Raw genomic sequence first — 14,048 nt, forward strand, 5'->3', positions numbered from 1 at the left:
ATGTATGAGTTCTTGAGAATTTTTAAAATAAATTTTCCCAGTAAGTGTAGCATGGACATAGGCTTTTTTTCTTATTGCTAATTGGAGCTAATGGGCAAACCAGATCCTTAAAAGTTGGTTATATTTCAATCTGATTTCTCGCTTTTTAAATGAATTTGTGTATGGTATTCTTCAAAGAGATAAATCAGATGTATAGTTGATGACTCATCCTTTTGGTAAAAAAACAAGTTTTTCTATAGGCTGGTACTTGTAGTTGTTGTAGTCATCTTTTTTATACCCTCCATACTCTTTATAATATATGCAGTCAGCCGATGAGGAATGATTTCAGATAATACTTGGTAGTAAATGAAAAAAGCAAGGTACTAGAGAATGTACGGTAAGATTTCACTTTTACAAGGCAAAATGATTACAGCTGTGCCTGTACTTAGAAAAGACTGGATAAGCCAGGCGTGATGGTGCACACCTGTAATCCTACTACTGAGGAGGCTGAGGCAGGAGGATTGCCCCACGTTCAAGGCCAGCCTGTACTAGTAGTGAGACCCTGTCTCAAAAAAGAAGAGAAAAAAAAAAAGGAAAAAAAGACTGGATAAGTATATCCATAGGGTGTTGGCAAGCACCACCTATAGGTCATTTTAGTGTTTTAATTTTTACATACTCAATTTTTTCCCTTCCCAAGTGAACATGCATTCTATACAGTAATACTTCAGTTCATGAACTTGATCTTTCTATGATTCTGGCTCCAAACTGAGTTGGATGAGAACCAAATCAAATTTAATGATTAAGTTCAATGTTGACCGTATGGGGAAATTTGATTTGGTTCCCATCCAATTGGGTTCTCGACTAGAATCGTGAAGAGAATTGAGTTTATGAGCCGAGGTACCACTGCAATCAGTTAATGTATCTTTTTAAAAATTAGTAGTTTGGGAAATATAAATTATTGTAGAAAATATGGATATATGTGTGTATGGCATCTATAGTGTGAGATTATAAACATAGAGGAAACCACTGAGGAATACCAGTAGGTTCATTGGGGAGAGGAAAAGGAGACAGTGCAAAGAAGAGGTTAAAACAAAGCAGCTGGGTATGGTGGTACACACCTTTCTTCTCACCATTCTGGGAGGCTGAGGCTGGAGGATCACAAGTTGGAGCCCAACCTGGGCAGTTTCATGAGACCTTGTCTCAAAGTTTTAAAAAAAGATGTGTATGTGTGTAAGGGTGAGGGTGCAGACATAGCCCAGTGTGAAGTCGCTGGGTTAAACACATTACAGAAACAAACAAACAGGCTACTATTTTGAATATTAAGTACAGTAGAAAGAAAAAGCAGGGTAAAACTGAGAGGGGAAGAAGGTTCCTATTATAAATGTATATTAGTGAAGACACTGAGTATGAAGATTTAAAAGGGTACAGAAGTTGTGTAATAATTTCTGTGTGTGTATAATATATTTAAGGGGCTGTACTCATCATCACTCATTGTTTTCCTTGCTTTCCCTCTGTTCTTGCTTTCTAGATGTATATATATACATTTTTTTCTTTTTTAAATTTTAAAGAGTAAAAGAAGGACAACATAGCAATAGGGGATTCACCGAATTACAGACAAAGTGGTAGGACGTTATCAATGGTTGTTATTTTACCTATTGGTATCTTCAGGATAGTTTCTCAGGAAAACAAATAGACAAATAATAGTGAGTTACAGACAGAAATGGCAGGAGATTATCAATGGCTGTTGTACTATATCTTGGTTTCTCCAAAGTGGTCTCTAGGGAAAACAAATTGAGCTATACATGAGTGATCAATCAAATAATCATTGACTATTCTCAGTGGTTGTTGCAAACACATAGTAACAAACATACATCCATTTACGAAATAGCATAGGAACAATACAAACGTTACAGAGTTATGGACAGATTGGTAGGAAATCATCAGTGGCTGCTGCAATACATGTTGGCATCCTCAAAGTGATTTCTCAGGAAAACAAAAATGTGCAAGAAAGATCCAACCAGTAGTTACAGCCCAAGGGTTGCGGAAAAATAGCGGTTTACCTCATCAGGGACTCCCCTCACTGAGGTGTGATGGCTGGAAGGAAGGCCAGGGCTGAAAAGAAGGACCGAGAGACTAGCACCAGTGTCCAGCAATGGGCTGACCACTTTTTCCTCTACAGTCATGATTTCGCGGGGCTCCTCCTTGGAGACAACGGTCCTTCTTTATGAAGGCGGTTCTACACAGTCTGAATATTGGGCACCCATGTAATCCATGAAGTCTTGGTGCAGACCTCTCTGGAGCTCCACTCACTCCTCCACCGCAGCCTGTACAGTTAGGGAAAGAATGGCCTCCAGGGGGTCTCCCCGGGTATTTCGCAAGGTCATCCTGGTTTCCAGCTCCTGAATGGCTCTCGCGTCCCCAGTCAGCTCGACCTCTGAGTTGTCAGGCGTGTTCTCCGAGTCCTTGTTCATCAGCTGCTCCTCCGCTGACTCCGGACCTTTCTGGCTCTCAAGGGCAGGGCCAAGAGCGACCCGCCATGTGGCATGTTTTCCCAGAGGTTTCTCCATGTCAGGATGGTTCATGCATGTGTCGGCGGGGTGGGGGGGGCACCCATTGTGTCTGTGCTTCTCTGTGGTCTCCGCGCCACTTCTGGGGCGCCTGCTGTCTGGATATATTTTGGCTTTTGTTTATCTCTGCAGTTGGTTGAAATGCTATTGTAGCAAGCTCCAGTAGTACCATGAAATCATCCTTTATTATTATCATTTTTAAAAATCATTCTTGGCTCCCTCTTTCTCCCCTGAAGCTAGAGGTGACCTTTCCATGCTGACAACTCATTATAGTTTTCTTAGAAACCTAACCTCCTTCCCTCCCAAATAGTACCATTTTTTGTTGTAGGCCTTCTTATCTCCCTACAGGCTCTAACTTAGCACAGTCCCCAGCACATACCCTGCTTTTACTAAATGGTGATGGTTTTTCACTTTTTTTTTTTTTTAGACAGATCTTACTATGTAGTTTAGGCTGGCCTTGAACTTACTATATAGCCTAGGATGGCCTCAAACTCACAGTGATCCTCCTGTGTCAGCCTGTAGTGTGTTAGGATTATGGGTGTGCACCACCATGCCCGGCATAGACCTCACCTTTTAAAGGTCCTGCCAGGTACTGTCACACTGGAGATGTGAAGCATTAGGGTGCAGGACACATTCAAACCACAGCAAAGATACTCTTTTAAGAGTGCAGACAGGTTTTGTTGTAGCATGCCCTATAGAGTAGGTAAAGCTGAAAAGGTGATAAGACTTCTTTGGGAGGGAAGAGAGGTGAGTCATATAAATAGTTTTTGAAGACTATAGTAACAGTATATTCTTTTGAATAGAGACATAATTGGAACATAAAGACAGAACTGGATAGAATGAGTTACTGTATAACAGTGATGGTGAACCTTTTAGAGACCGAGTGCTAAACTGCACCCCAAAACCCCTTATTTATTGCAAAATAACAGCACTTCAGTTAAACCTGAATACTGAGTTTTTAGTTTAGAAAACCTGAATACTGAGATTTTAGTGTAGGAAAAACTCATACATTAACATCTTTTGTCTTAAAAACACAATGACATGCATGCCATAGGTTTGCAACCACTGCTATGTAATAATAGGTCTTACTGACCAGGAAGATACAGTTTAAAATATATAAAGCAAATGTTACGAGAACTGAGTAGGAATTTTCTAATTCAATACCGTAATAGAAAATTTTAACACTTTCTCATTAACTGATAAAATAGCCAGAAAAATCAAACAGCATAATTTACAATCATAGGTTACCTTTTCATGTTATTCCCTCTTTCCCTTTTTTTGGTCTTTTTTAGACAGGGTCTCGCTATGCAATTCAGGCTGGCCTTGAGCTCACTTTGCAGCCCAGGCTGGCCTTGAGTTCCCAGGTGCTGGGATTACAGATAGGCACCACTATGCCTGGTCTCTCACGTTTTTTTTAATCCTGTGGCAGAATAGCTGAGTATAATTAGAGAGCTTCTTTGAATTAATGGTCTAATTAATGGAAGACTTCTACGCATGTCCTTGATTTAAGAAAATTATTATCCTTTAAGTTTCTTTTTTTTTTTTTTGAGACAGGGTCTCGCTAAATTGCCCAGGTTGGGCTTGAACTTGCAGTCCTCTTGTCTCAAGTCTCTAAAAGTGCTTGGAGTGCTACAGGTGTGCACCCCCACCCAGCTAAGAAAATTATTCTTGAAAAGTAGATTAAAAGTAGTTTCTGAAAAAAATGAGTGATACTGTCAGTTTTATAGGATCCTCTTATTCTTAGACATTCTTAAAGCAAGCATGGTACTTATCTTTGGGTACACCACCAAGGATTAGGGCATCTTTCTACTTGAACACTGTGGACTCTAATAGTCAGCTGACTGAATCTGGTGGTTACTTCTTGAAATTGCTGTGTCAGGGTGTAAACACGAGGAAATACCTATCTTGAGGACAAGGCCCGGTGTCTGCCCAGATGGGTAATGGCAGTCACTTGTTATAGAATTTGCCTTATTTTAAAGGGTAATTCTTTTTTTAAAGGGGATGAAAAAAGGAATTAAGGTGTTATGCCCCCCAAAGGAATGTGTAAACATTATATACTACAAATATGTACTAATAAAGAACAGTGTCTTTTAAAAAAAAGGCAGTTCTTTAAACCACTTGTTGAATGCAGAATTTGCGTGAAAATTCCTTTCTTTTTATATAGAACAGGAATTAGTGACACAAGATTAAGTCATTGTTTCCAGGTGACTGGTTTAGTGGGTGATTTTGCTTCTCCTCCTACCCCTTCAGTAAGTAGCCATTGTTATTTGACCATCAGATTAGCTATCTCTAAACTGTATTTTGCTTTTGTGTTGTATATTTGGGTACATGCTAATGTACTTTGTAAATGGTTATTCATTTTAAAATTAGCAGTTTCTGCCTAAATGAAGAAACAGTGATGTATTTGGAGATGAAAAGAAAACTTGAATTAAAAGCAGTTAAAAGAGGTTTAAAATGATGAGAATTAAAAATGAAATTGGCTTCAGACGTCTTTCACTGTGGAACTGATTGTTTTAGCATAATTGTTTTTGAGCAAGTTCATTTTTAACTGCTACTTTAAAATTATGCTTCTGCAACAGTAGAGTCTGTTTTCTAAACTTGGGCGGTTTCTCCTAGCTAACTTTGAGAAGGTTAGAGTGGCACATTGCATGGCATGTGTGCTGACCAGTCAGCTGATGAGGTTACCAGTTTGCGGTCAGAAGTTGAGAAAGCGGAGTGAGGAAACTCAGAATATTGACACATACCACCTCACAGTACATGAGAATGCCCTTTTGGACTGTTGGGAAATGACTGTAGCATAAGCCTTTTGCAAACTAGACATTGTTTTCTAGCTTGCTGAGAGGAGTTTGTTCACCAGAAACTATTTTTGTGTGTGTAGTACTGGGGATTGAACCCACCCTTCACACTGAGTTACATTTCCAGCCCTTTTTTACTTTTTGAGACAGTTTTGCAGAATTGCTAAGTTGCCCAGACTGGGCTTCAACTTGCAGTCTTTCTTGCTCAGCCTCCCAGAGTGTAAGCAGAAACTCTGTGTGTGTGTGTGTGTGTGTGTGTGTGTGTGTGTGAGAGAGAGAGAGAGAGAGAGAGAGAGAGAGAGAGAGAGAGAGAGAGTGAGAGAGAGACAGAGAGAGAGACAGAGAGAGAGACAGAGAGAGACAGAGACAGAGAGAATCTCTCCCCCACCCCCAGTGTTACATGGCCAACTGAATTAAAAAAGAACACTTACTCCCTGAACTAAGTTTGGAGTAGCTTTGAAGCTGCTCACCCAGTTTATCAGACTGACCAAGGTGAGGGTAAAGAAAGGAATGAGTTTCAAAGAAACAAATTCAGTGAAGTCACATTATAATATGGTTATTCAACCAAAGGTTTTTTTGTTTTTTGTTTTTTGTTTTTTGCAATCAGCAATCGATCTCAGGACCTTGTGCTTTCCAGGCAGGTGCTGTCAACTAGTTTTGCTTTGGCTGTCTGCCCCGAAATGGTTTTTGATAATATAGGCAATATTAGTCACCATTCCTGACCCTTAGCATGTGTTCTCATGAGAAAGTGTTTGTGGGGTAGAGCAGGCTTGTGCTTAGCTGAACCCCAGGTACCTAATTCTGGACTTCCTTTTTCTGGTTATCTTCCCTTGCGAGTTTCAGGAAGCTGTCTTGGGTCTTAGAGGTGCTTGCTTAATGTGCTCAGTATACAAATTCATTTTCTTGGCAAGACTCTTAGCTTTGTTTATAGCAGGGCTCACAGCATGCTGGTAACAGTATAGACTGTCATGGTACCATTTGTGGGACATTCTTCTTTGAATAGTACCCATTCCCTTCGTCTGCAGTGTCTCCATTCTTGGATTCACAGATGTGTGGACAAACAACTCCATGTTATCTAAAAGGCCTAGAGAATATACATTGGTTGCCTCTTTGCTTTCCCTTTGTGTGTCTTTGGCAAATTACTGGAAGATGTTGATTTCTGCTGGAAGAACTCAAATGTTGACTGAAGTTGGAGAAAGTGAAATTTCTTCCCAGTTCTCAATTTTCACAAGTCTTACAGTTTGATGACTTCACAGTTGTGAATCTTTTATGTAAAGATACATTTGAAAAAATGATCCTGGCAATAATTATTTGTATTTATTGACTGCTTCTACTGTCAAGTGTGAGTTTACGTCAATACATTCAAGCTCCCCTGCAATCTCATTATGTAGGTACATTATTATCTTTATTTTATTGAGATAAGGCCTCACTGTGTTGCCCAGGTTGGTTTTGAATTCTTTGCTTTTTTTTTCCTGAGTCACGGTCTCATCATGTAGCCCAAGTTGGTCTGGGATTTAAGCAGTCCTCCTGCTTCAGCTTCCCAAATGCTGGGATTACAGGCATGCACCATCACACCTGGCTCACTTTGAATTCTTGATCCTCCAGCCTCACCTGCCTCTGGCTCCCACATAGCTGGCAACAGTGCACCCAGCTTGTTGTCCTTATTTTGAGGAGGAAGAAACAGAGATGAAGTGAGTACCCTAAATACAGGCCATGTATTTAAGAGGAGATTAAAGGATTTTCTTGGGTAATTTTGGCTCCATCCTGTTAGCTTCATTTTAGAATTTAACTCTTTGGTGTGATGTGAGCTAGTGTATGAGTTGTATTTCTGGCAGGTTTCTGAAAATGCCCCTGCTAAAGCATTTTCTTTATGAGCTGTATTCCATCACCGTCTCACAGGGCTGACCCACCAATGCCTGTGTTCAGCTTCATCTGTAGAATTTCTGAGGCACAGATCAAGTCTTGAACTCCTCTGTCCCTCCATATACTTGCTGCCTCCCTTTTCCCCAGAGCCCTGAGCGCATGGCTCAGTGGTGGAGTTCTTGCCTGCTGTGTGCCAGGGCCTGCTGTGTGCCAGGGCCTGCTGTGCGCCAGGGTGTGAGGCACCCCCCCAGCTTTTAAAGAGTTGTCTTTCCTAAATATTTATTGACATGGGTAGAAATACCTATTTCCATTACTTTTTTTTTGTAAGATTATAATAAATCATTTGCTGTAACTTTTTGTGAAAACTTTTTTTTTAAATCTTAAATACTTTTTTTTTTTTTTTTTGTGGTCTTGGAAATTGAACTCAGGACCTTGTACTTGCCAGGCAGGTGCTGTGCCACTGAGCTATATCCCCAGCCCTAAATCTTATACTTAATTCAGAGATTTAGTTTAAAATAACATTTTGGAAGTGTTTTTCTTTCCAAGATATACTTTCTTTTACTAATCAATATTTCCAGGAAGCTTCCTATCATACATGTATGCATAAAATATGCTCAGTTTATATAAGCATTTTTAGCAACATTGGGGGCTTAGAGTAAAGCCTTTTAATCTAAAGATGGGATATTTAGGAGGAGCCAGCTGATGTTTTATCTTTTTTTTGAGACAGGGTCTGACTATATGATCCAGGCTGATTTTGAACTCAATATATATAGTCCAGGCTGGCCTCAAACTTGTGATCCTCCTGCCCCAGCCTCCCAAGGGCTCAAATGTTTTATCTTTAGCAGTTGTCATTTAATATAGGAAATTCTTTCTTTGGAAAGGTTTTGGTTTTTGTTTTGTTTTTATTTTTTATTTGTTTTTTGTTTTTTTCAGGTGGGAATTGAACTCATGACCTTGCGCTTGGCAGGCAGGCACTGTGCCGCTGAGCTAAATCCCCAGCCCTCTTGTTTTGTTTTTAAATACAAGGCATCACCACGTAGTCTGGCAGGCTGGTTTTGAACTCACTAGGTAGCCAGGCTGCCAGAGAACTCACAGTGATCCTCCTGCTTTAGCTTCCTGAGTGCTGGGGTTACAGGCATATGCCACCATACCTGGCCAGAAAGGTATTTTTAGTACTAATTTTCCCAATTCTGATGAGCGTTTATGATGTCTGGAATTTTATATGGTGGGTAATACTCTGAAGTGAGCTTAGTGGAAAGAGTTTCTTTCCCCCTGTGGTGCTAGGGCTGGACCCCAGAGCCCTTGCCTTGAGCACTACAATCCTAGAACTTTTAATTTTCTTTTTTAAATCATGGGACAGGGTCTCAGTATTACAGGAATGATATCAGGATCTCCAAAAGATACAGGGGCAATAATAGCTCCTAACCTGCTAGATGTCTGATAAGCTGAATTTGTGTCCCCCAAAATTGGAGAATGAATTCTGAGGAACAATGGAGGTTAAGAGTAGGAAATTTTATTGAAAAAACATAGTCCCTGCCTAAGGGAGATGGGAAGGGACCTGGAAAGTAGGTTATAGTGGACTCCCACTTACAGGAGAGGCCTTACAGATCAAACTCATGGGGTGGGTATAAGGGGAGACAAAGCTGTGATCAACCAATAAGATTACAAGTATAGTTGCTTAGGTAATGTTGATCCAGTGGGGAAGCAAGTCACATAGCAAGTGTACATGGAAAGAACAAGGACCATTCTTGAAAGCAATGGGTCAGGAGGTCTTGATCCCCCATCCAAGGTGATTGATGTATATTTAGAAGATAGATCATTATTGTTTATCCCTCAGGGAAATATGTAGGTATAGTCATTCCATCTTTGTTGTGAGTCTTCGCCTTCAAGGAATGCGCCTCCACCCACAGTTGTAGTGTGTTCTTATCTTCTGCACTGGCTTCTTTGAGGGCTTCGCTCTGTTTGACTGCCTATAATATTTCTGAATGTCACTTTCCCTAATTTAGCTGTCTATAATGTCACTGAGTTGCCCAGACTGGACTCAAACTTGTGATCCCCCTACCTCAGCCTCCCACAATGTTGGGGTAACAGGTGTGTTCCACTTCACTTGCTGGAAAGATTTCCTAAATGATTGTACTGGCTTTTGGAATCTTAACATTCATTATATGAAACTGAGTATGAAACTGAGCAGATGTCTTTGGAGTAGTGTTCCAATCAGAATGGTTATTAAAGTCATTAAATATTGTGTCATATTTCATTGCTACATTTTTCTTTACTACTACCAGTCTATTTTCTAATCTTCTGGTTTATCAGAAAGAGTCAGTGTTAGAATGTTTCACTTAGTAGCTGGGCATGGTAGCACACGCCTGTAATCCCAGCATTCGGGAGACTGAGGCAGGGGGTTCGAGACCAGCCTGGGCTACAAAGTGAGCTCAAGGCCAGCCTGAACTGCATAGTGATACCCAGTCTCAAAAAAAAAAAAAAAAAAAAAGACAAGAATATTTCACTTATTAACTGATTTAGTTGTAATATGTCATATAAAATTTATAAATTATAAGTAATAGAGTACTTTTACCTGTATTTAAATAGTAATTTTTCAAATTTATTGCTTATTTAAATCAGTAGTATAATAGAGCTGTAGCTTAAACTGTGAGATTTTATTTTTTGTTTTGCTACTCTTAAATTGTTGTTAATCATTTTGTTTATTTGTTTGTTTTGAGACAGCATCCCTATGTAGTTTGGTCTGGCCTTGAGTTTATAACGAGGAACAATGGAGGAAATTACTTTTAGAAATAGACCCTAGGGTGAGAAGGCTAAAACGAATGCTGCTGAATGCTGAGATTTCAGGCCAGTGCCACCACGCCTGGCCTGTTACTAATTTTGAATGTCACTTTCCCTTTTTCTAAAAAAGGATTTGAATAATAATAATGTTTAATTTTTAACAGTTTTTTGATAATAGACAGCTGAATAAACTGTAAAGTTCTATAAAATTTTGAGTTCTCTTGATTAATGTAAATTTTCTGGAATTAGTCCCAACCATGTGTAATGCACTAGTATCCTCAAAAACTGGGTTTTTAGGTAGACTTAGGGCTCTTTTAAAACCTTATTTGGCAGCAGAGTCCTGGCTACCTGAGATCTTTTGGCTTTAATACTGTAATATTTTAAAGTAAAATGTAAAATAGAGTTTGAAGCAAAACTCAAGTGAGGCTTTTCAGAGTGTCAGGTTATAATTACTGATTTGCTGAGGCATTTTTGGAGAAAACATTTAAATGGTTGTGGGTGAACTATTTACATTGTGTAGTGCATATAGGCGTTTCTCTTCTCAGCAAGGAATTTATTAGTGAGATGTGTGGCTGCCTGGCTTGAGCAAAGCCAGAGAAACAAAGTCAGTCTTAAGGCCAGGCGTTTCCAGCTGCTTCTGGACTCTGATGGCGGATGTTTCAGGTTTTCTTCTGCTTTTAGCTCCTGAAAATCTTGGAGTAAATGTAATGGTTATACTTTTTTGGGGGCAGGGGCACAGTCGAAAGGAATCTAACCTTGTCTTTCAGGAGAGGTGCTATGACAAGAGAAAGATTAAATGGGTGCTTCTAGTGTGGTCTTCATCTCCAGAGAGTGGTAGAGGATTGTTTGTAGTTAAAACATTCATTTATGCCTGTGATCCACCCTTCCCTACCCCCGTTTTCTTCTCTTCCTTTCCCTCTTTCTTTCCCTTTTCCTTTCTCCCTTCTGTCCCCATTCTCCTTCCCTCCCTTCCGTTCCCGTTCCTGGGCCATCACACTGAGTTATATCTCTATCCCTTAAAAACTTTTTTTTTTAAATTTTATTTTGACACAAGATCTTGCTGTATTGCTCAGGCAGGTGCTGAGATTACAGGCTCTAATTAAGCGTCATTGTGGGAAAGAAGCTTTAAAATATTAGGACTCAATTCACTGAAAATGATGCCCTAAGTACCAGTAGTTGTATTTGAATGTAGTCTTGCCAGGTTTGATTATTCTAAAGTTATTTGATAGTATAGTACTTTGTATGTGTGCTGTTCCCTGTTAAATCTTGCACCTTGAACAGTACAATATTGTTTTCTTATTTTTTATACCATATGGGAAACTCAAAAAGCAAAACTAGTGGCTGGGGATATAGCCCAGTGGCACAAGTGCCTGTCTGGTAAGCACAAGGTCCTGAGTTCGATTGCTAGTACAAAAAAAAAAGGCAAAACCAACAAAACTCTCAAGAGTTTTTAGAAGTTATTTTGTGTTCCAACTTACACTGTATTAATTTGGCATTATTTTTTATGTTTTTTTGGGGTGGTGGTGCTGGGGATCAAATCCAGGGCCTTCTGCATGCTAAGTGCATTCTCTTACCACTGTGCTACACCTCTACCCTTTTAGTTCATTTTTAGAAATACTTCTGAATGTAGCAATTCACTGAAATTACTTTTAGAAATAGACCCTAGGGTGAGAAGGCTAAAACAAATGTATTGGGTTCAAAATATCATAACCTAATACTTATTTGAATTATATAAATTGTATAAGTGTTTTGTAGGTCCAGTGGCAGCAGTTTTGTAGGAATTATACTAGGAAATAAACTTACTTTCCTCGACATTTTTAAACAAGTTAGTTTTCTACAAACATAACATGGCCCTTGTATTTCTTACCCCTTTACTTTTTTTGATCTTAATGTATTTGTACACCCAACAGTATTTAACCTGTGTCTTGGCTACATGGTGCTTTCTGTAGGTTGAGCCATGAAGGTTGCAGGAACTGTGCTTAGAACCTTAGAAGCTCTGTGGAAATAGAGTACAACTGTTTTTGGTGGTGTTGGGGTTAGGTCTGGGGCCTGGATGCTCAGCAAGTACTCTTCTTCTGAGTTGCATTCCCAGGACCCCTGATACCCTCTTTTTTGAGACAGGTCTTGATAAATTTCTCAGGGTGCCTTTAGAGTACAGCTTTTTGCATAGTCAACAGTGTTGGTGACTTCTGCTGCTGTGTATGTGTGTGGGTCGGGGAGCTGAGTGCTGGGTGTTGTGTCTCACCTGCCCTCTTGGATTTGTTGTCTGAAAACAGTAGTATTATGGGTAGGACTTGGATCTTCCCTTACCAATTTTTAACACATACATAATTAGCCTTGTTTCTGGGTTTGTTTTTTTTTTTTTTTGGTACTGGGAATTGAACTCAGGACCTTGTGCTTGCCAGGCAGGCGCTTGTGCTGCTGAGCTATATCGCCAGTGGCTAGCCTTATTTCTTGAAAGTTTAAGAAGTGAAAAACAGTGGCCCCCTACTTCTGTTCCCTTCTTTTTTCATAGATTATTTTCTTTTTGTAGCTTAGTGTATAGGAGAAAATGGATTGGCTCCATTAGTGCATTTCGTTTGTGGAAATCCTCAAGAATATATTCCTAGGTATTAAAAATAGGAATTTACTGTGAAATTTTTAAGTTATTCAATGAGTTGAGCAATTTATGTTGAATCATAGAAATCTGCTAATTAGCTGTGACATATAAAACTTGTTGACATTTAGACTATGGATGTGGCTCACTAGTGGACCCTGTGCTTAGCATGCATAAAGCCCTGGGTTTGATCTCCCTTGTCACAAAAAAAACAAAAACAGAACAACTTACTGACATTCAACAGCGCCCCCCCCCCCCGCCCCTTTCAGTGCTGGGTATCTAACCCAGGACCTAGCTCATACTGTGCAGTTGTTCTACTGCTGGTCTATAGGTAGCCACCTTGGTTTTCCCCTAATTTTTATTTATTGAAAAATTGGCTTTACATCTGTAATCTCAGCACTTGGGAGGTTGAGGCAGAAGAATTGTGAGTTTGAAATCAGCCTTGGTTACATAGGGAGTTTAGGGCTAGCTTGGACTTTATAGCCAGACCTTGTCTCTAGAGAGTGACAGAAAGACTGACTTTTCTTTTACTAAAATGGAGAAATATTTGTAGGGCTACAATGGTATGACATATGGTATTTGACCCATAGTAAATCCAGAGAAAGTAGTGAGTATAGTAAGTCCCTGACTTACAAACATTCGAGTTGTGAGCTTTCACAGGTGTACTGTAGGAGACTCACTTTGTTGGATTATGAAGTAATTCGACTTACAAACGTTCTCCCAGAACAGCTTGTTTGTAAATCAGGGACTTACTATAGCATATGGTCCTTTGTGAACATGTTTTCCCACATTTTGACATTTGTACAGTTTGGAATTGCAGGAATCAGTGATGAAAATTTAAATTTGTATTTATTTTCTCCTTAAATCTTTTGATTCTGCTGAATGGTTGGCTTCATGATTGGCAGCTTATGTATTTGGAGAGGTGTCATGTCTTCCTTCCCCCGCCCCCCGCCAGTGCTGGGCATTGAACCCCGGTCTCTCACTCATGCAGGGTGGATGCTCTGCCTCTATAGTTTAAAACTACTTTCAGCAATGTATATTTAAGACCAGCTAGGTATATAAACAGATAGAAAACATTTACTGTGACAGATCAGTGAACAACAAGAATAGTGCTTGGTTTTACTTTAATCCAAAACAACTCTAGAGGAAAATGCCAGATAATAGTAGTACATCAAACTATGGAATATGGTTAGCTTTTTTTTTTTTTTAAATGGTCTTTTTGAGACAGGGTCTCACTGTGCAGTTCAGGCTGGCCTTGAACTTGCAACCACTTGAACTCACTTTGTAGCCCAGGCTGGCCTTGAACTTGGAACCATCCTCCTGCCTCAGCTTCCCAGGTGCTGGGATTACAGGCATGTACCACCATGCCCCGGTAGGAATTGTTAAATAAAATTTTAGAGAAGGCTATTGTTTTGGACTAGCCTCTTACACTATGCTACCCCAGGCCAGACCAAACCCAACTAGGTC

At 39.7% G+C, this 14,048-nt stretch overlaps 1 protein-coding gene across 1 annotated transcript in view; it reads left to right on the forward strand.

Moving 5' to 3' along the window:
- Nucleotides 1–14,048, forward strand: part of Raf1 (Raf-1 proto-oncogene, serine/threonine kinase) — a 68,768-nt gene that overhangs the window by 7,661 nt on the left and 47,059 nt on the right. The gene's annotated exons all lie outside the window — the stretch shown is intronic.

This window comes from Chinchilla lanigera, unplaced genomic scaffold, assembly GCF_000276665.1.
Source record: "Chinchilla lanigera isolate Chin_1 unplaced genomic scaffold, ChiLan1.0 scaffold00028, whole genome shotgun sequence".
NCBI classification, from domain to species: Eukaryota; Metazoa; Chordata; class Mammalia; order Rodentia; family Chinchillidae; genus Chinchilla; species Chinchilla lanigera.